This window comes from Hemicordylus capensis, chromosome 5 (assembly GCF_027244095.1).
Source record: "Hemicordylus capensis ecotype Gifberg chromosome 5, rHemCap1.1.pri, whole genome shotgun sequence".
NCBI lineage: Eukaryota > Metazoa > Chordata > Lepidosauria > Squamata > Cordylidae > Hemicordylus > Hemicordylus capensis.
Genome location: NC_069661.1, coordinates 141,315,203 through 141,335,845, shown reverse-complemented (window position 1 = coordinate 141,335,845; position 20,643 = coordinate 141,315,203). Strand labels below are relative to the sequence as shown.

General features: G+C 46.4%; 1 long non-coding RNA gene across 1 annotated transcript; it reads left to right on the top strand.

Moving 5' to 3' along the window:
• The first annotated feature begins 318 nt into the window (after positions 1–318).
• On the top strand, positions 319–5,354 carry LOC128325995 (uncharacterized). Its single transcript, XR_008307788.1, has 4 exons — positions 319–587; positions 1,656–1,792; positions 4,392–4,479; positions 4,582–5,354. It is a non-coding gene; the product is annotated as an uncharacterized LOC128325995 (long non-coding RNA).
• The last annotated feature ends 15,289 nt before the right edge of the window (positions 5,355–20,643 follow it).

The window sequence follows — 20,643 nt, the reverse complement described above, 5'->3', positions numbered from 1 at the left end:
AAAGTTGTAGGGACACATAAGGACATCTCGCCGGCGTAGTTTGTGATATCAACCACCCCAATTCATGAAGGCGGATGCATAAACATTTGAGGTGCAAGTGGGCTGACTTGTAAACTGCCCCAGGTGGTATAACGATATGATAAGTAAATACAATATTTTTAAATTTGGGTTTTAAGCTTGTGGTTCTCGATGCTTTGGGGAAACTGCCTGCTTTCTCAGCAAGCCTCACTGGGTTTTTTCCCCCCAAACTCTTTGTTCTCTTTCTGGCATCACCCTCTGTGACATCACCAAACTGTCATAACTTAACTGTCAACTGCTCAGAAGTTTCTTGGGAGTCAGTTTCTGCTGTTTCTGAAGCAGCTTCAGTCCTTGAATGGGAGAGAGGATCTGGGAGAGGAGCTGCTTCCTCTCTTCTCTGCTTTCCTCTGCCAGGCTTAGCAGAAGGTTTGTTCTCCAGATGCAGTTTAAGGCTTCAAGGACCCCACCGGGCGGCTCTTCCTGGGCACCTTCAGCATCCTGCCAGGGGAGTCGTGGTCATCACGATGGAAGGGGCTTCTCTTCTGTGCTGTGGCCCACTTCATCAAGTGGTGAGTTTCAAGGGAGCCCTGCCCTCCCTCTGTTCCCTTTGGAGGAGGCGAAGGGGGTTTCTATAAAATCTGCTTTATCTGCTAGTAATTAGACCTCTGTTAACCGGGCCAAGAGGTGCCTTTTAACGTTGAGACTCTTCTGTTGGGCACATGGAGGGCAATTGTCCCCATTCAGTCCAGCACAGTGCCCCTTCCAGGGTCTCCCGTGTGTCAAAATCAGCTCTGCTGACTGGGCAAAGAGGTACTTTTGTGGGTAGCTCTCATAGTTAGTGGGGGGGGGGCAGTAAGCAATTGTCCCTGTTCTGCACCTTTGCTGTTGCTGGTGTTGTGTGGGTGTGTGGTATGCTTGTGAGTCCTTTAAAGGAAAAGTGTGCCGTCGAGTGGGTGTCTTTGTGGTTGTCTTTGGTAGAATACAGGAGGGGTTTACCATTGCCATCTCCCACGCAGTATGAGATGATGCCATTCAGCATCTTTCTATATCGATGCTGCCCAATCTAGGTGTTTCCCATAGTCTGGGAAACATACCAGCGGGGATTTGAACCGGCAACCTCTGGCTTGTTAGTCAAGTCATTTCCCCGCTGCACCATTAGGTGGCTACAGTGAGTCCTTTAGGGACAAGGAAATCTCTTCAGGCCTTCTTGTGGCACACAGTTTGGACTTCACCCCTGCCCACTGAGCAAAGCACCACTGTGTAAAGTGGTGACTCTCTTCTATTTAGCAGGATGGGGAGCAACTGTTCCCTCATCAACTCAGCCTAGCATCCTTCTGGGGCTACTGCTGGTCTCTCTGCTGTGCCACTGCATAGGCTGTTTCCCAATTCCCTTTGGGACAGGGGACTCTCTTCTCATTCCTTTGGCAATGTAAATCACGTGGAGAATCCTTTTGGTTGAAAATAGCAGATCACCGTTTGTAATATTTGTGGATCATGAGTGTGGCTGGGAAGAGTTACAGAGTCACGGAGTCCCTCCTCCCTGCTCATCTGCCAGCCTGCACATCACCCAGACCCGGGAACTGTGGGTTAACTGCTCACACAACTGGATGTATCTGTTCCCCCCCTTATATCCATAGAAAAAGAGGCACCAAAACAGGACCATGTCTGATTTGGGGGACAAGTGGTGTTTCCTTTGCTCTTTCTGGCGTAAGAAGGTCAAGCTGCGTAAAGATAAAGCAGGATCCGGCGAGGAAGCAGCGGACTTTGAAAGAAGGTGTAGTAGTCAAGAAGAGAAGAGGTGTATCCGGGGAGGGGAGGGGAGGGCTACAAGAAAAAGAGAACCTCACTGGGCAACAGAAGGGGAAAGGCGTAGCTGGGCTGTGGGGTGGATGACAAGAGAAGAAAGGCCTACTGGGCAGGAACAGTCGGTGAGGGCTCGGGAGCAACCCAGCCAAGGAGGGATCCTTACTTACAGCTTCCTCAGAAGGAGGGAGAACCCCTCCTTCCTCCTGCTGCAGCCTCCTGGCTTCCCTGATTGGCCAGAAAAGGTGCCAGTCAAGATATTCTGTCTTCTGATTGTTTGGGGGCTACCTGACTCGGCATCTTCTGCTTGAGCCTGTCTGACCAGGAGCTCCAGGCTGCACTTGGGCTGAGCAGACACTGGCACTTAACAGCTTGCAGGGAGGGCAGTTGGGCACCCATCCACCCAAAGATTAAAAGAAAAGGTTGTCAAAACAAATAAATCCAGGAGACACCTGGGGGAAAGAGGGCGCCTGGCAGGTTGGGCAACCACGGCCGACAAAGACAGAAATTGCCCAGGCACACAGCAGCAGACAGCAAGGCGCAGTTTGGGGCCACCAAAGGGGGGGGGGGTAATCTCAGTATCCCAGTTATCAAAGGCACCGAGGGCTGTTACAGGTCAGAAGGGGCAGGGGAAGCCACAAAGACGCCGAATTTAAACCCACAGCAGCACCCAGTTAAACCCACTACCACTAGGGCTGCTGGCACAATTTTAAAAATAGTAGAAAAATACGCAGTTGGCAAGGAAAATAAAAAGAGAGTAACCCAGACACTGGCACAGTCTCTCTGCCACCACTCTCTGCTCTGCTCTGCTCTGCTGCAGTCTTCCTCCTCCGATATCCTCTAAAAGCGCGTGGCTCTCTCTGTCGAGCAGCCCCTTCAATACACTTTGAAACTCCATCCTTTTGGCTCCCTCTCCCTCCCCCCAGCCAGTGGGGGCACAGTGGCCCCTGACCACACTTGATTTTGTATGATGCCAAGCCAACCAAGGGACAAGGAGATCACAAGCCAATTGGAAGGCGATGCCAGAAAACCAGTCAGCAAGGGGAAAACACTAAAACAGCCCTCCAAAATGGAGCCCACAATCGCCACTCGGAACAGCAAACCAGTTTGCCGCAAAACTGGTTGGTTCTGGGTTGATCTTGAAGAAGCGCCCTTTTTATAAGGTGCTCTGTGGCGAGAGTGAATGGCTTGAAATGCCCCTTTTTGCAGCGAACCTTTTCATTTTCATTTTTCATAAGAATTTTTATTAAGAAATAAACCAAAGAAGACAAAGACAAACATAAAGACAATATATAACCAATCATTTTTCATAATGAAAAACCTCATTTTTCCAATTAATTACATCAGTAAAGAAAAAAAATCTAGAACAAGATAAAGCAAAAGAAATCCAGACTCTTAAAATTGTAAAATCTAATCTGATCAGCTCCTTACATAAGCCGAGACTTCCGAAACTGAAAATTTTGTAGTCCCACACTTTCAAAAACCAATCGTTTAAGGAAGGGATTTCCAAAATACCCCAATTAGATGCATATATAATCCTAGCCGCGGTAATCATATATAAACACAATTCATTTGATTTGGCAGGAATATAAGGTTTTATCATACTTAAAAGAAAATTTTCTAGAAGAAAGGGAATCTTAACTTCTAAGATTTGTTCAGTTTTCAAATGAATTTGTTTCGAAAACTGTTGAGCTTTATCGCAACTCCACCACATATGGTAGAATGAACCTAAATGTGAATTACATTTCCAACATTTCTTAAAGAATAATCTATTTTATTAATAGTCAAAGGAGTTATATACCATCTGAAGAACATACCAATTTCCCCTTAGATTGGTACACAAAGTAAATTTCACATTCTTTTTCCATTGGTATTCCCGATCAGAGAGAGCGATCAATCTATTAAAGTTCTGCATCCACTTTATCATACACTCGTTTATCTGCTCAGTCTCCGTTTCATACCTCAGTAATAGTTTATAAATTCTGCCTAATGATCAGTGTTTCAGGTGACTAATTCTTCAAATTCAGTCAGCTCTCTAAGTTCCCCACCCTGTAACTGTAACTCTTTCCGAACTATTGAGCTGATCTGAGCTTGTTGGTACCAGGATGCTTGTTGAGTTGTTTGCCCAGAAGAAACTGATTTGTCCAGAGCTAAATATTGGGCCAAACTTTGTAAGGAGTATAGACTGCCTCCCCAAAAATTATACTTGGAAGAAAATTCTTCTTCATAAAATAAACATTCAGTATTGAGGCCAAAGGTGATAATCTTGGACTTAATCTTTTCTGATATTTATCCCAGACATAAAAAAAAGACTGTGTCAAATAGTATGTTGTTGTATCTCCAGATCTTTCCTCGAACCAGAAATCCATAAGTAATTATGCAATCCTCTAGTAAGACCAAGTTCCTCCATTCGAGTAAAACTTCCGTAAGGGGATAAAATCCAATTCGAAATCCAAGCCAAACTAGTACTAGCGTGATAATAAAGTTTCAAGTTAGGAACTCCAAGACCACCTCTTTCTTTGGAATCTTGAATCACCTTAAATCGAATCCTGGGTTTTTTATAATTCCAGATGAATGAATTGAGCTGACTCTGCCATGTATTCAACATCTTGTCGTCCATCTTTATAGGAATCATTTGAAAAAGAAAGTTCATCTTAGGTAATATGTTCATGTTTACTGCAGATTGTTTTCATGGATAGATAGTACCTAGATGTAATCAAATGCTTTCTCTGTTTTGTCATTTTCCTTCATGTATGCCAGAAGGACCAGGCTGGCCATATACTGCTTCCCTGCCCTGAGGAAAATCCCATTATCCATTTCAAAATGAAAAATGGCACCGTTAAATAGTACTAGTTCAGAAATAAGAATGGTCCATATACTAACTTTGGTATTTCAGGAGACAATGATAACAGGCTGGCATTTGAGGAAGACCTCCCTCCCTCCCTCCCCCCCCCCCCCGCTTCTGCAGCCAGCCTCGGGACTGTCCCGCACCCCCCTTCTGCAGCCAGAACAGGGACAGTGCCGCACCCCTTCTGCAGCCGGACCCAATTCAGTCCAGACCCTACTTCTGCAGCAGACCCCGGGACAGTCCCGTACCCCCCTTCTACAGCTGGCCCCGGGACCATCCCACACCACCCTTCAGCAGTCAGAACAGGGAGAGTGCCGCACCCCTTCCTCAGCCGGACCCAGTCCAGTCCCAAACCCCCTTCTGCAGCTGACCCCAGGACTATCCGGTACCCCCCTCCTGTATCCGGAACCTGGATCATCCAACACCCCCCTCCTGTAGCCAGAACCTGGACCGCCCCGCACTCTCCTTCTGCAGCCGGCCCCGGGACTGTCCCGTACCCCCCTTCTGCAGCCGGCCCCGGGACTGTCCCGTACCCCCCTTCTGCAGCCGGCCCCGGGACTGTCCCGTACCCCCCTTCTGCAGCCGGCCCCGGGACTGTCCCGCACCCCCCTTCTGCAGCCGGCCCCGGGACTGTCCCGCACCCCCCTTCTGCAGCCGGCCCCGGGACTGTCCCGCACCCCCCTTCTGCAGCCGGCCCCGGGACTGTCCCGCACCCCCCTTCTGCAGCCGGCCCCGGGACAGTCCCGTACCCCCCTTCTGCAGCCGGCCCCGGGACAGTCCCGCACCCCCCTTCTGCAGCCGGCCCCGGGACAGTCCCGCACCCCCCTTCTGCAGCCGGCCCCGGGACAGTCCCGCACCCCCCTTCTGCAGCCGGCCCCGGGACAGTCCCGTACCCCCCTTCTGCAGCCGGCCCCGGGACAGTCCCGTACCCCCCTTCTGCAGCCGGCCCCGGGACAGTCCCGCACCCCCCTTCTGCAGCCGGCTCCGGGACAGTCCCGCACCCCCCTTCTGCAGCCGGCCCCGGGGCAGTCGTGGCCCCTCTTCTGCAGCTGGCCCCAGTTCAGTCCTGCCCCACTCCCCTTCCTGTGATTTCCCTCAGGGTAGGGATTATAAGGCTGGCCGAGAAACGAGGAGAACTCCTGCAGAAGTTACTACAGCCAGTAAATGCAAGGGAACTGCAGATTCCCAGGAGTATGGGGCAGCTCTAGATGGAGCATCTCCAGTCGGTGACCCCAGAGTGGAAAACGCTGTTGAGATTAACGCTGTCTTACCCAAGGACTTGCCTCGTACCTGAACCAAGGCTAAAGTCTGTATCAATTACTGTTTTTGTATTTCTGTTTTTGAATTGTTCGGTTCCTTTCCCCGTATTTCCCAGTTTGGGTGCAAAGACTTGACAAACCCGATTTGGGAATAGATCCTCAGAAGCCTTGGATGTGGGTGTGTCTGGGGAGCAAAGTGGCTTTGCAGAAGCGATTGGCTACATCCCATTTAAAATTCTGTGGAGGGCTGGAGAAGACAAGAGCTGGACCAAGCCAGGATGCGTGGGGAGCTTGGGCGGAGAGTGTGGCAGTGGAGGTGTGGCAGCCCTACTGGACTCCATGGGACACTGGTGTACTGCCCTCCTCTGCTTCCATTTATATATAAGGTGGGAGGTTTTAAGTTGACGGTAAACCTTTTATTGGGAGCAACCAAGCCCCCGCAGACCCTTGCTAAGAAGGAATCCGTACAGCTTCCTCAGAAGAACCACAGACAGACATTTTCTCTGAGAAGAAGGGAGCTTGCTTCAACCCCTCCTTCCTCCTGCTGCAGCCTCCTGGTGCCCCCCCCCCAAGAAACCATCAAGCTATCCTGTCTGATTTGGGGGCTACCCAAGCACTGCCCACCCCCCTGAGGGAAAAGGTAAAATACAATAAGAACAGAACAGGCTGTGGCAATCAGCCTGGTAGTTGTTTCTCCTGGGGTGAGGGGGCGGGCAATGCTTAGGGGAGTTCCGAAACAATCAGACAGGACAGCTTGACTGGCAGCTATTCTGGCCAACCATGGAAGAGAAGCAGCTACAGCAGCAGAGCAGAGGGGCTAAGCAAGTTCCCTTCTCTTCAGAGAAAATGGCACTCTCGCTCTCTTCTGGTTAAGCTATACGTTTCCCTTCCTAACAAGAGGGTTAGTTTGCGGGGGGAAGGGGGGCACGCAGCCTCCATGCCCTTACTCAGCAGCCCCCAGTAAGCACAGCAGACAGCCAAAGCCAGGAGAAAAGGCACAGAGGAAGCCAAGGAGCTAGTGATGGCCCACCTGAGGCTCTCCAGCTGTTGCTGGACTACAATTCATATCATCCAGAGCTGCTGGTGGAGGGACTACAGCTCCCATCACCCCGTCACAAGAAATGATGGCCGGCTGGGGATGATAGAAGCTGTAGTCCAATCATCCCCAGCCACCATGTATTGTGGCAGGGGGTTATTGGAACTGTAGTGCCTACAACAGCAGTGGGGGTGATGGGAGTTGTAGTCCAACGACAGCTGGAGCGCCTCAGGTTGGCCACCCCTGCAATAATTAATATAGTCCACTGGTGCAGAACCCAATGTGTTTATGAAGAAAACCCAACACATTTTGGGCAGCAGCTCTTTGGCAGGGGGCTGGATAAAGACATCAACATGAAAACAAGGTAGTCGAAATGGAGGCTCACTGAGAAAATGACATTGAAGTCGTAGCAGGTCTGCCATTCTGAAGCTCACACTTGTTATCTTTTTCTTCTCTCTCTCCATCCTAGCAGCAAAGGAGCGCTTCCCGGAATCCCTCTTGGCATTGTTATCGAGGCAAGTGCTGAGGGCAACCTCAGCCAGGTCAATACACATCCACACTGTGACAAATCTCCGCTCCTGGGTGGATGGAATTGTGGGCCCTAGACAAGGCAGGAAGAGGTTGAGGAGAGCAACCCCGCACCAGATTCCCACTCCCTTTCTGGCTAGGTTCCCCAAAGCCTCAAGTCCATTCAAGGTGTTGGGAGGAGACCCCACCACCAAAGGATTCTTCTGTGTGGAAGGGAGGATAGTTCTCCATACAGAGGGTGTTTGCCATCACCTCTGAGGCAAAAATCACCCCCTTCTTAACAGATAGGCATGGTTGCACCACAAAGCTTCACCCTAGTAGTGGAAGCCACACCTTGGTTTACAGAACTCCTTTCAAACTAGTTTCTAAGGTTGTGGCCTGAGTTTGCAACCCTTTCCTCTGCCCCATCTCTTGATTCTGAGCCTGGGTGCAAGACCGCACTTTCTCCTAGCACTGCATGCAGTGTGGGGTGCTGGTTTTGCATCCATTCCCGGAAGAAACAAGCCTGGAAAACACAGCAGACCATGCTGTGACTGCATCCTCGGTAGGGATGTTCCTGAATCGGCACATCTGAACCGGGCAAATCGTATCGGTGCCTCTCTAACGAGGCGCCGAAATGATTTGAGCACATCCCTTATCCTTGGTCCGTAGGGCCATCCAGGGGGATGAGGGCATGCTAATAAAAGCAACCCCCAACCTCTGCTGGATTTCTGCAGGAACACCTTGGCATCCGCTCACCCCTCCGGGCAACAGTGTGGGATTAGCTGGCCGCCTTTTGGGGCCGAGTAGGAATTTTCCCCATCCGCCCAGATTGGCCTGGAGGTGGCTGGTTTTTTGCCTACTCTGCACTGTTGCACTGGAAGGGGTTTTTGATCTGGCCCATGTTAGGAGCGGTGCCTTTAAATAGAGTAGCCCCTTGGTCACCAGCACCACGATGGCAGGTCAGAGGAGGGGATACGCTGCTGCACCCTAGGGGTGGCAGCTGCACTGTGGCTTGGCTACACTGCAGCTCTCTGTTGAAACTAGGTTAATAAAGTTGCCGCCCTAGTTTTAACCCATTTCCTGTGTCGTGGCATTTATTGGGGGGTATGTGTGCAAAGGAACTTCACGACAGAACTCTTGCGAGATGTTCTCAAGTAGCCCTGAGTAGGCCCTCGAGAGCCACAAAGACAAGCTTTGCAAAGAGGCAGGATTCACAAATCCAAGAGAAGCAGTACTGCCCCTTCTGCCCTAGCAGCGCTCTGGCAGCCAGCCCTACCCTCCAAATCCTCCAGAGGGGAGGCTGGTTCACACACACACATAATCCATCCAGTGGCAAATCCCATCTTCAACTTGCAGCCTGGATACAGGCTGCAAGTTGAAGATGGGATTTTAAAATAATAACCATTTCAAGGAAACTCTCTGGGTGTGGAAACCTAGCGTGTTGGGGAGAAGGGTCTGACACAGGTGTGCAGAGGGACAGACTGAGGAGCAACTCATATTTTGTGTGTAGATATGGGTTGTTAGGTTTGGTGGCGGCAGGGGAGGGGTGCAGTAAAATTTGGGGGAAACTTCTCAATTGGCTGGGGTGATGTGCACCCTTTGTTCAATGTAACCCTTTCCCTAAATTGCTATCCTTCTATGTGTGGTGACCTTTCGGGGGGAAGATCACACAAATCACACACCTGCAGCTTGAAGTGACACAGTCCTGGGAAATGTAACTCCCTGGTTCTGCTGAATGTTTAAATGGGCAAATATTATCAGAAGACTTCAGTCTGTGAGCACTGCAGAAAGAAAGAATGTGGTGATTGCTAGTAGGAGCCCACATGAATGTGTCAAGAACAAGTCATGCCAAAGTAATCTCCCCTCCTTTTTCAATGGAGTTCCTAGTTTCATAGAGCATGGAGCTGCTGCAGCCATTGTTGTGTGTCTTGATTTCTACAAAGCGTTTGACACAGCCCCCACAATATCCTTTTTGAGTTCTGTGGAGGATGTGGCCAAAACCTCCATTTTGTTGTACGTGTGCTTGTTCTTCATTTTGATAGGTTTAAAATGGCTGCCCGGCTCCCACCTCGTGTTAGAGTTCCTTATACAAAAGGTTGAGCAGCCTTGGCCTTTTATCCATCTGAGGTTTGTTTTTTCTGTCTGGAGGTGTTCCTTCCGATCTGGTTTGTATTTGCCCTGATTGGCTGATCCAGAGGAGGTGGGCTAAATTTCGGGGATTAAAACGGGGAGGTTGGAACAGCTACAGCTAGGGAGCAGTAAGAGCAGGTGAATCACAAAAGCCCAATTCAGATGTTATGCTGTATGAGTGTACAGATGTGTGGTACAGATGTGACTGGGTTCCTGGATATGGTGAACCTGGATGCAGGCCCTTGGTACAGAAAGGAAGTGGGCCAGCATATAGGGCCACCATAGAACAGAGGATAATCACGGCATGCGCTTATCCCATTATCATTTTTCTCCTTGCTCTTAGGGTTATTGTTCTTAAAACACTGCACACGCTATTGTTTGAACTGGTCCACCCCCCACCCCACTTTCAAGTAAAAACTTCACCTTTGGCAATAAATGGTGGCAATAAATTCAGTTGGCAATAAATGGAAGTACTGTCATGAATGTGAGAACCGTATTGGGCTTTTGCACACGCTTAATATGCTGCTGTAATCATTGAAGCTGTGAACTAGTTCTCTGATTGGCCACTGATGCTGTGCTCTGTGATTGGACTAAACTACCTCTCGGTGTTGTTTTGCCTAATGATGTCAGTATTACCATATTAGCCTTGTAGCTTTCTTTTCGGGTGTGACTCCATTGAGAGAGCTCCCGACATGTCGTTAACAAATCAAGTTCTTCTCTGAATTTTCTCTGAAATTAAACTCTCTCAAATGGTATAAAGGCCTCCACTCATTAAGCAGATATCTAGTGGATTTCCCCCACTTCAGCACCCACATGGAAAGCCACTTCTGCAATTATTTGGAAAGCAGTTTCATATGCACTAAAAGAATCCATTCAGATGCCCTCAAAGAACTTTCTGGCTTCTTATGCCAGTTTCTTACCTAATACGTCCAGTCTTACAGTTTGCTGTTCCTTCCAGTGTTTTATGGCATCTCACTTTGGGAATGGGCCATAATGCTGTGCATACAGATCAGATCTGTATCTGATCTGATACCAATCAGATTAGGGAGAGAAAGGGAGTTTCCTTTCCACCCCTCCAAACAAACACAGAGAAGTCAGCAAAAGAGCAGACCAACAGCCAGCCTGCCCACTCTCTCATCAAAACCCTTGCTAACTTGGCAAAGAGGCACCTTTTAACGTGGTGATTCTCTTTATTTAGCAGGGGGAGAGTAACTGGCCCTACCTACCCCCAGCACAGTACCTCCAGTGACTGTTGCTGGTGTCGATCTGATGTTTCTTTTTAGATTGTGAGCCCTTTGGGGACAGGGATCCATCTTATTTATGTATTATTTCTCTATGCAAACCGCCCTGAGCCAGGGCGGTATAGAAATCGAATAAATAAATAAACAAACAAATAAATAAATATAATGGTGATTGGATTCTTCTGAGTAGTGTCTTATAGCTGCTTCCCTCATAAACACAAGGACCTTTTAAGTAGATGTAACTCAAGGTTTATTCAGCAACAACTCCATTTTCTCCTCCCCTTCCCCTCCCCTTTCCTCTTGACTCCTCCCACACACTCTCTACAGGACTCCCCTTGGGACAAATGTCCAAACAAACAAACTGACTGCAAAAGATTACTGAACAGAATACAACTCTCCCTGCACTGTGCATTGGTATCCCCTCTGTGCCATCTGCTGGGATATCCAACTGAATGTGGACCCGTTACTGAACGGATTCTGCTGTTCTGACTGGACACTTTCAGAGGTCCATGAACACCCGTGCAGACTTTCTTGCCTCCATCCCCAGCCTGGCTGCTCTTGGTGGCGATGCCACTAATGGATGGCGAGGCAGTGGTGGCAATGCATGGCTGGGGCCAACTTCCAGAGCAGGGGTGGGGGGCTGTGGGTCAGTAGCCTGTTCTCTTCACGTGAGTGGGAAGGGGGAGGGAAGGAGGTGTCTATCGCATGCGCAGAAGGCCACCACTGCGTGGGAGGGGGGTGTTCATCAACCTCATGCAGACCGAGCAAGTGTAGTGTGGAGACCAGCCCTTAATGCCATTTAAAAAGTAACAACTTTGCTTTGCCCATTAAAGCCTTAATATGGGCATTGTTTGCACAAGCAGCTGCCGGCCAGGAGATAACACCAAGGACGCACGGTATGGACAGTGCTGAAAGATTCATGGACGGGCTTGTGGGAGACAAGTCTGGCCATGCAAGCTGCACAGGATTACCAAGGAGCCACCCACTGGGTGGGTCATATCTGAACTTTTGGGGGATTATTATTTCTTATTTACACAGTCAGACATGTTACCTGGGAGGCCCAGTTACCACAAACCAAAACAAGGATGATTGAAGGAAGCAATAATCACCATTTATTGAAAAACCAGCGCTGGTGGCCCCTCCCTGAGCTTAACAGCTAGTCAGAGAGACGCGCGCAGCTGCCTGGGTCACAAGTTTTTATACTTTGGCATAACTACATAGCTGGGCATCAACATTCAGCCCCAAAGAACCAATTAGTTCATTGGTTAACATCATTGTCCGTCATATTACAAATATTATAATCATTGCTAGTTAGACAAGCATTCCCTAGTACAAAGAAACATTTCTACTGCCTATTGATAAGCGAAACTGTCTTCCTCAGATGGCCTTGAAGTGTTATTTTTTGCTGGCCCTTGCTTTTCAGGAGATACAAGGAAAGGGGGCTCTTCCCCCTCTAGCTTGTCAGCAAATTTATGGCTTTACAGCTCGCAATTTGGCAAGGCAACTTGCAGACTCTATTAACCATTTCTTGACCAGTGCACTTTCCCATTTCATGGCACTTTCCCATTTCATGAGAACAAAGTGATTACAAAGCAGCTTTCAGAAAAGGCATTTCCCCCTCATTCCACATTTCCCCCCTTAGAAGCCATTTTTATGGCTTCTCTTCTTGAGGTAACCTTGTATCCATAGCCATTATATGGGGGGCAGTTTCTTTTCTTACTATTCTCTCAACGGCCTCTCGTCCCAAAGAGATAAACAGGGGTAATAAACAAGGTATCAATAAACAACCAAAAAGCAATATCAGAACTCCTCCCGCCATGGTTTTCAAACCTCCAAAGTACCAATTTTCAAACCAATCGGGGGTGGCTAGGCCTTCCCAGTTCTGGACTGGAACATGAACTATTTTGCGCATCCGATCAGTGATTTCCTCTATGGCCTTCCCTTGGTCATTGATCTGGATACAACAATTAGACAGGTTGAATTTTCCACACACACCACCCTCCATTGCTAGCAGATAGTCAAGTGCTAGCCGATTTTGGTACACTGCTGTGCGGAGCTGAGTGTTAGTTTTGGCTAGGCAAGCACGGCTTGTTTGGCTAGTGTTCATAGACAAGCTCGGATGTCCATGTGCTTGAGAGCCTTGGCTCCCCCCTTATGGGCAATGTGGAATAATGTCGTATAATATCTGGCTGGCCTGTTAGCCTTCAGGCCTTCTTCAGATATTTGGCATCAAGTCTTTAACTATAGCACTCTGGGATGCAGGAGGATCAGGAACAAGAAACCTGCATCACGGCCTTTTCCTCGAACACAAGACTGGGCAGCCGATGGATGTTCCGTCATCATTGGACTGGACTGGGAATGCAAATGGTGAACCCCCTTCAGGAAGCAGCTGTTGCTGATGATAGTTAGCCCGGTCTGTCACACTGCCGGTTCTTCTGAAAGCTCCTCTCTCTCTCACTTGACCACTGCTTTGGTCTGTAACAGGAAGACATCCCTCTCGGGAGAGACAGTTCAAGGCAATCCTGCTTATGCTAGAAATAAAAGACAGATGCATGTATTACCAATTTCCCTCCCCTGGGTAGGGACAACATGCTGAAACTGAGTTCATGAGTAGCCCAATACAATAAATAAACCTGAGGCTATTTTCAATTTGATCTTTTGGCATTTTCTTTCCAATTTATGTTTTTGTTTTCCTGCTTGCCCTCTTTTCTCCCCCCGAAGTCCAAAACAGAAGATAATGTCCTCATTTACTTCACCTGATGAGCAATCCTGAGCAGGAGGCAAAAACAATGAAAATCAAAAAGAGAAAATAATAATGTTCACATCCATACCCCCCTTGTGGGTTTGTGACTATAAAGGCATTAAAATCTGACAGGTCAAACAGTCTTATCACTCGAGAGGCCACAACATAAACTCCAGTGCTCGAATATCCAGCTGTTCTCCCGAAAAGTCCAGAGCGTGTACTACATAAGTTTTTTTTCTTTTCACAACAATCCTTCGAAGCAGGCCAGGCCGTTTAAATAGCTGGCCCAGTGTCACCCAGCAGTGTGGTCGAATGAGGATTCAGACTCAGGTCTCCCTGGTCCTAGTCCAGCACTCTAACCACTAACCGTTGGCTGCCTACATACTTACAGACTTCTGTCAGGGAAATCAATCTCCATCCAGTGTATCTGACTTCATGATTCGTCAGTGACATCTGGCCTTTGGGATTTTCACTGCCCCCATCTAAGCCACGTGTGGGTAGTGTTCCAGCTCTCCGTCTTCAGCCTCATCACTAGCAAGCTTGGTAGGGCAACAATAGCCTCATAAAAACCTATAAAAGAAATAGTCCTTGCCCCAAACAAAAATACTACACCTTTAAAATCTCTTTTGCGAGGTCTAAAGTCTCATGAAACAAACAGGCTTCTTTAATTAAAAAAAAAAGCATTGTCCATAGTCTTGCAGAAAAGTGAAGCCTGTGATAAACACAATTTATTATCAAATCTCTAATCAGGAGCTGTGAAAACAGGGTGTGGGTTACAAAAACTTGATCCCTTTTAAAGCTGGGAGGTTTTCCAGGTAAAATGCAAACCGGTCCTTTGGAACTCTCTGCTACTTGGTATAAATAATCTGGAGTCCTAAAGTTCCCTGTGAAAGCAAAGCAGGGCTGACGGTGGGGCAAATTTATAAATTTTAAGCCTCAGACCCATTGATAATAGTTTACAGCAAAATCAATTAGCAGAAACATTTCATACATATTACAAAAATATAAAACAATAACTGCATTTGACTATCTGACTTAAAATCTCTTTTCCTTCTTACCCACAATGACAAGCTGCATGGCAGCTGGCCATGCAAGCTGCACAGGATTACCAAGGAGCCACCCACTGGGTGGGTCATATCTGAACTTTTGGGGGATTATTATTTCTTATTTACACAGTCAGACAGGTGTTATTGACTGGTTTGTTTTATCCAGACATCGAGTCCTTCCCAAGGACCTGGGATGCCAGAATTTTATTGTCAGTTGTTATAGATATCGTCGCAGAATATAGGCTGTTCCCAGTAAAGCTGCTTTTTGTAATTGGCTGATGGTGATTTCTGTGGCCCCTATGGTGTTGAGGTGCTCTTCAAGGTCTTTTGGAACTGCACCCAGGGCACCAATTACCACTGGGATTATTTTGGTCTTTTTCTGCCACAGCCTTTCCATTTCAATTTGTAGATCTTTGTATTTGGTGATTTTTTTCTATTTCTTTTTCTTCTATTCTGCTATCCCCTGGTATTGCTATGTCGATTATTTTGACTTGTTTTTCTTTCTTCTTGACTACAGTTATATCTGGTGTATTGTGTGGCAGATGTTTGTCTGTTTGTAGTCGGAAGTCCCATAATATTTTTACATCTTCATTTTCTTCAACTTTTTCAATTTTATGGTCCCACCAATTTTTGGCTACAGGTAGCTTGTATTTTTTGCAGATGTTCCAGTGTATCATCCCTGCTACTCTGTCATGCCTTTGTTTGTAGTCAGTCTGTGCGATCTTTGGACAACAGCCGATTAGGTGGTCCACGGTTTCATCTGCTTCTTTACAAAGGCGGCACTTGCTGTTTGTGGTGGATTTTCCGACTTTTGCTCTCATTGCATTTGTTCTTAGTGCCTGTTCTTGTGCAGCCAGTATTAAACCCTCTTTTTCTTTCTTCAAGTTGCCATTCTTAAGCCATTGCCAGGTCTTGGTGATGTCTGATTTTCCACTTATATTGTGCAAATATTGACCATGCAGTGGCTTATTTGTCCATTTTTCTGCTCGGTTCTTGACTTGTTCTTTCTTGTAGGCCTGCTTTGTTTTCATTGGTGTTGAATAGTTTCGCATTACTGACCATTTCAAGTGCATCTTCTTCACTGTCCTTGATATATTCTTCAAGGCCTCTTTTCTCCTCCTCTACTGTTTGATGGACTTGCAGCATTCCTCTTTCACCTGAGCTGCGAGGGAGGTATAGCCTATCGACATCACTGCGGGAGTGCAGAGCTTGATTGATGGTCATGATTTTCCTGGTCTTACGATCTAGCGTCTCTAGCTCTGCCTGGGTCCAGTCTATTATTCCTGCAGTGTATCTGATAATAGGTATAGCCCAGGTGTTTATGGCTTGTATGGTGTTCCCGCCATTGAGTTTGGACTTGAGGATTTTTCTAACTCTCCTGATGTATTCACTTCCAATTTTTCTTTTAACTTCAGTGTGTGCGATGTTATCAGCCTGGAGAATGCCCAAGTATTTGTAAGGTTCTTTCTCTTCCAGGTTCTTGATCTTGCTTCCATTCGGCAGTTCTATTCCTTCTGTTTTTCTTATTTTCCCTCTATTCATTATTAATGCAGCACACTTGTCTAGTCCAAACTCCATTGCTATATCGCTACTGAACATACGGACAGTGTTTAGCAGTGATTTGATTTCTGACTGGGACTTTCCATACAACTTCAGATCGTCCATGTACAGCAGATGGTTGATTTGACTTGATGTTTTAGATGTTTGGTATCCGAGGCCTGTTTTGTTGAGTATTTGTGAAAGTGGGGTCATGGCGATTACAAACAACAGAGGGGATAGTGAGTCCCCTTGGAAAATACCTCTTCTAATGCTAACCTGTCCAAGTGTCTCACCATTGATTGTTAACTGTGTACTCCACATGCTCATTGCTTTTTAAAAAAAATAAATATCTGAATGTTTTTGCTGACAGCAGTTGTTTCTAAACATTTTAGTATCCATGTGTGAGGCAATGAATCAAAGGCTTTCTTGTAGTCAATCCATGCAACACTTAGATTGATTTTTCTTCTCTTGCAATTTTCTAAAATCATTTTGTCAATCAGCAGCTGGTCTTTTGTGCCTCTGGTGTTCGGGCAATTTCCTTTCTGTTCAACTGGAAGCTGTTTGTTAGTTAATAAGTGTTGCATCACTTCATCTGCTATTATTCCAGTTAATAATTTGAACATGGTTGGCAGACAGGTTATCGGTCTATAATTACTTGGAACTGCACCTTTTGCTGGGTCTTTCATTATTATTATTATTATTATTATTATTATTATTATTATTATTATTATTTGATTTCTATACTACCCTTCCAAAAATGGCTCAGGGTGGTTTACACAGGGAAATAATAAATACGATGGCTCCCTGTCCCCAAAGGGCTCACAGTCTAAAAAGAAACATAAGACAGACACCAGCAACAGCCACCTGGTTCTGTTTTGGTGGGTTTTTTTTGGGGGGGGGCAGCCCCTCGTGCCCTTACTGACCAGCCACCACTGACTAAAGAAGTAGAATCAATGCCTAGAAAGTGTGAGCCAAAGAGCTAAAAGTTCATCACCTAAAAGCTGTAGAATGCATATGTTTTACATACAGCATAATGTTTTATGGAAAACATAATGTTTTATGTTTTTACCCCTCCGCCATCACCCCATACCACCCCCACTTTCAGGTGTTCATAAATAAATTTGTGGCCAGTGGGAGAGTAATGTAAAGCAACGGTTCCTTGAAGGCTGCCACTGAACAAACAGAGTCCCACCCCTCCAACACCACTTGACCATCTCTTCCTCCCAACTCTCCCCTGGTAGATGGATTCATATTGGCCAGGTTAACATTTGTTAAGTCTAGCAGACCAGAGTCAAATAGCGCATAGTGCATAGCACAAGCGCTGTGGGAAGCGGGAGGGATGTGGGAGGAAGCAGCCCGCATCGAAATACACCAGCACGGGTGCCCCATGATTTGTGCTAAAAGAGCTGCATCTCTTTTGATCTGCCAGTTCTGGATGGGGTCACACTTCCCCAGAAGGAACAGGTACGCAGCTCCTGGAGACAAACCTCTCCCTAGTGTCCCAGGTTGAGGCAGTGGCCAGAGGTGCCTTTTATCAGCTTCGGCTGATACGCCAGCTGCGTCCGTTTCTTGAGATAAATGACCTCAGAACAGTACTACATCTGCTGGTCACCTCCAGACTTGATTATTCCAATGTGCCCTATGTGGGGCTGCCTTTGTACATAGTCCGGAAACTGCAGTTGGTCCAGAATTGACCAGCCAGGTTGGTCTCTGGGTCATCTCGGAGCGACCATATCACCCCTATCTTAAAAGATCTACACTGGTTGCCGATAGGTTTCCGGGCAAAATACAAGGTTTTGGTTATAACCTATAAAGCCCTAGCAGCTTAGGCCCTGGGTATATTTAAGAGAAGGCCTTCTTCGCTATGAACCACACCGCCCATTGAGATCATCTGGAGAAGTTGGTCTGCAGTTGCCACCGGCTCGTCTAGTGGCTACTCAGGGACGGGCTTTCTCCATTGCTGCCCCGCAGTTTTGGAACACACTTCCTGCTGAAATAAGAGCCTCCCCATCTCTTACAACTTTTTAAAAGGCAGTCAAGACGCATTTGTTCACCCAGGCTTTTAATTAGATCTTGTTTTAATTGTGTTTTTAATAGCAATAGCAATAGCAATAGCAATAGCACTTACATTTCTATACCGCTCTATAGCCGGAGCTCTCTAAGCGGTTTACAATGATTTAGCATATTGCCCCCAACATTCTGGGTACTCAGTTGTAACATTTTAAATTTTAAATGGTTGTAATGTATTAACCTTTTTATTTGTTGTTTTTATTGTTTTGTTGTAAACCGCCCAGAGACTTGTGTTTTGGGCGGTATACAAATGTGATAGATAGATAGATAGATAGATAGATAGATAGATAGATAGATAGATAGATGTATTTTTGTTCATTTATTTATGAACATTCCTTTCTTGCCACGGAGAATCTTATCGGTTTTGTAGTTTTTAATAGATTATATAGATTTTATAGACATAGACTTACAGAGTCTAGTTTCACAGCTTCTATATGGCAACCGTTTAATTTTATGGCTCACAGTTTCTAGGCATAGATTCTACTTCTTTAGTCAGTGATGGCTGGTCAGTAAGGGCAGGAGGGGCTGTACCCTCCTTCCGCTCCGGGGAAAAAACAACAAGAAGGAAGCTAGTAAGAAATCAGATTTTCCAGCAGCCAGAGAAACCTTCAGAGCAGGACCCTTCCCCCGAGAAAGTACCGAAGCCTCTCCAAAACAGTGCCCCCAATCCCGTTACTCAAGAGGCGGTCCAGGATACCATGGTCGATGGTATCGAATGCTGCTGAGGGGTCCAGCAGAACCAACAGGTATGCACTCCCACTTTCAAGTTCCCGGCGTAGATCATCCACTAGAGCAACCAAGGCAGTTTCAGTCCCATATCCAGGATGGAAGCCAGATTGAAAAGGGTCTAGATAATCTGCATCTTCCAAAACCCTCTGCAGCTGGGATGCCACCACACGCTCTATCACCTTGCCAAAGAAGGGAAGGCTAGAAACCGGTTTATAGTTGTCTAAGTTGTAGGAATCAAGGGAGGGCTTTTTAAATAATGGTCTTACCATTGCCTCCTTGAGGCATGGTGGTAGCTTGCTCTCCCTTAATGTGGAATTGATTATAGCCTCCAACCAACTGCCTATACCCAAATAGGTTACAATAGTCTAGAATAACTGGGAGCAAACCTTCCTACCAGCCTATCATCCAACTGCTGTCTTGCTCAATTACTGGTCCCCGAGGTTGTGGACAAAGTGTTTAGTCAAGTTCAGCCAACCACCTGTATGTTTGACCCTTGCTCTTCATGATTTATTAAATCTAGTAAGGAGGGAATTTTTAGCTGGGTCCAGCCAGTTCTAAATGCCTCATTGAGAGAGGGAGTGGTCCCAGCTTCATTGCAGTAAGATATTATTTGACCAGGTGCTGGTTTTGACCTTTAAAGCCCTAAATGGTTTGGGCCCTGGATACCTCATATTTGGATACCAGAGAGACTTTCTGCTCCCATGGGTTTCTGCCTGCTCAGCGAGGTCATCAGCGGGGGCCCTGATCCACGTGCCAACAATGAGGGAGGCTCACCGGTCATGTACACAAGACAGGGCCTTCTCAGTCATTGCCCCCAGACTTTGGAATGCTCTTCCAGTGGGCCTCCACTTCCCAGTCTACATCGCAGTTCTTAGGAAGCAAGTAAAATCTTGGCTTTTTACCCAGGCTTTTAAATGAGTGTTTTGTTTGTATCTTATGCTTATATTGTACATGCTTTTAAAACTTTTAATTAGATTTGTAGTTTATATTCCATTTTAATTTTTATTGTGTAGTTTTTATGGTTTTATATTGTTTTTAAAATGTTTTGTAAACCACCTTGAGATTATTTTAATGAAGGCGGTATAAAACTTTAATAAATAAATGAATAAATAAAATAAAAAGTTGTACTTATGTTGACCTTAAAGGCCTCTAAGTTGAGTCAATAGGTTGCAATGTTGTGATTTAATACTTTTCATAGTTAATGTTTGGGATCTACATATTAGCGACTGCTATTCATTGGCTTTGTGCATGGATATTAAGTTGCTTGTCATGTGACAACAGATCCCATTCATTCATTCATTAGTAATGCTGAAGTACTTGGGGCTCAGCAGACACTACAATAAATGTGCCCACATCTGACTGATTCAGTATTATCACATGAATAGTGGAAAATCTAGCACTCTGAAGAAGTTATTAGCAGCTGTCATGATTACAGACCAATAACTTTCCTAAACCCTCAAATATGGGAGAAGCTGGTCTTCAAAATACCCACGTATTTCCACATTACATATGGAAAACTGAGACACAGTTATGCGTTTCCTATAACTTTCTACATTCAGGCATCCTTTCCAGATTGTTTTATCTGCTGATGAGAATAGGAGAGAAGCCAAAGTCAAGAAAGATAAAGACCTCAAGGAAGAACTTAATAGGGAATTTCAGAAAGCTGTTAGA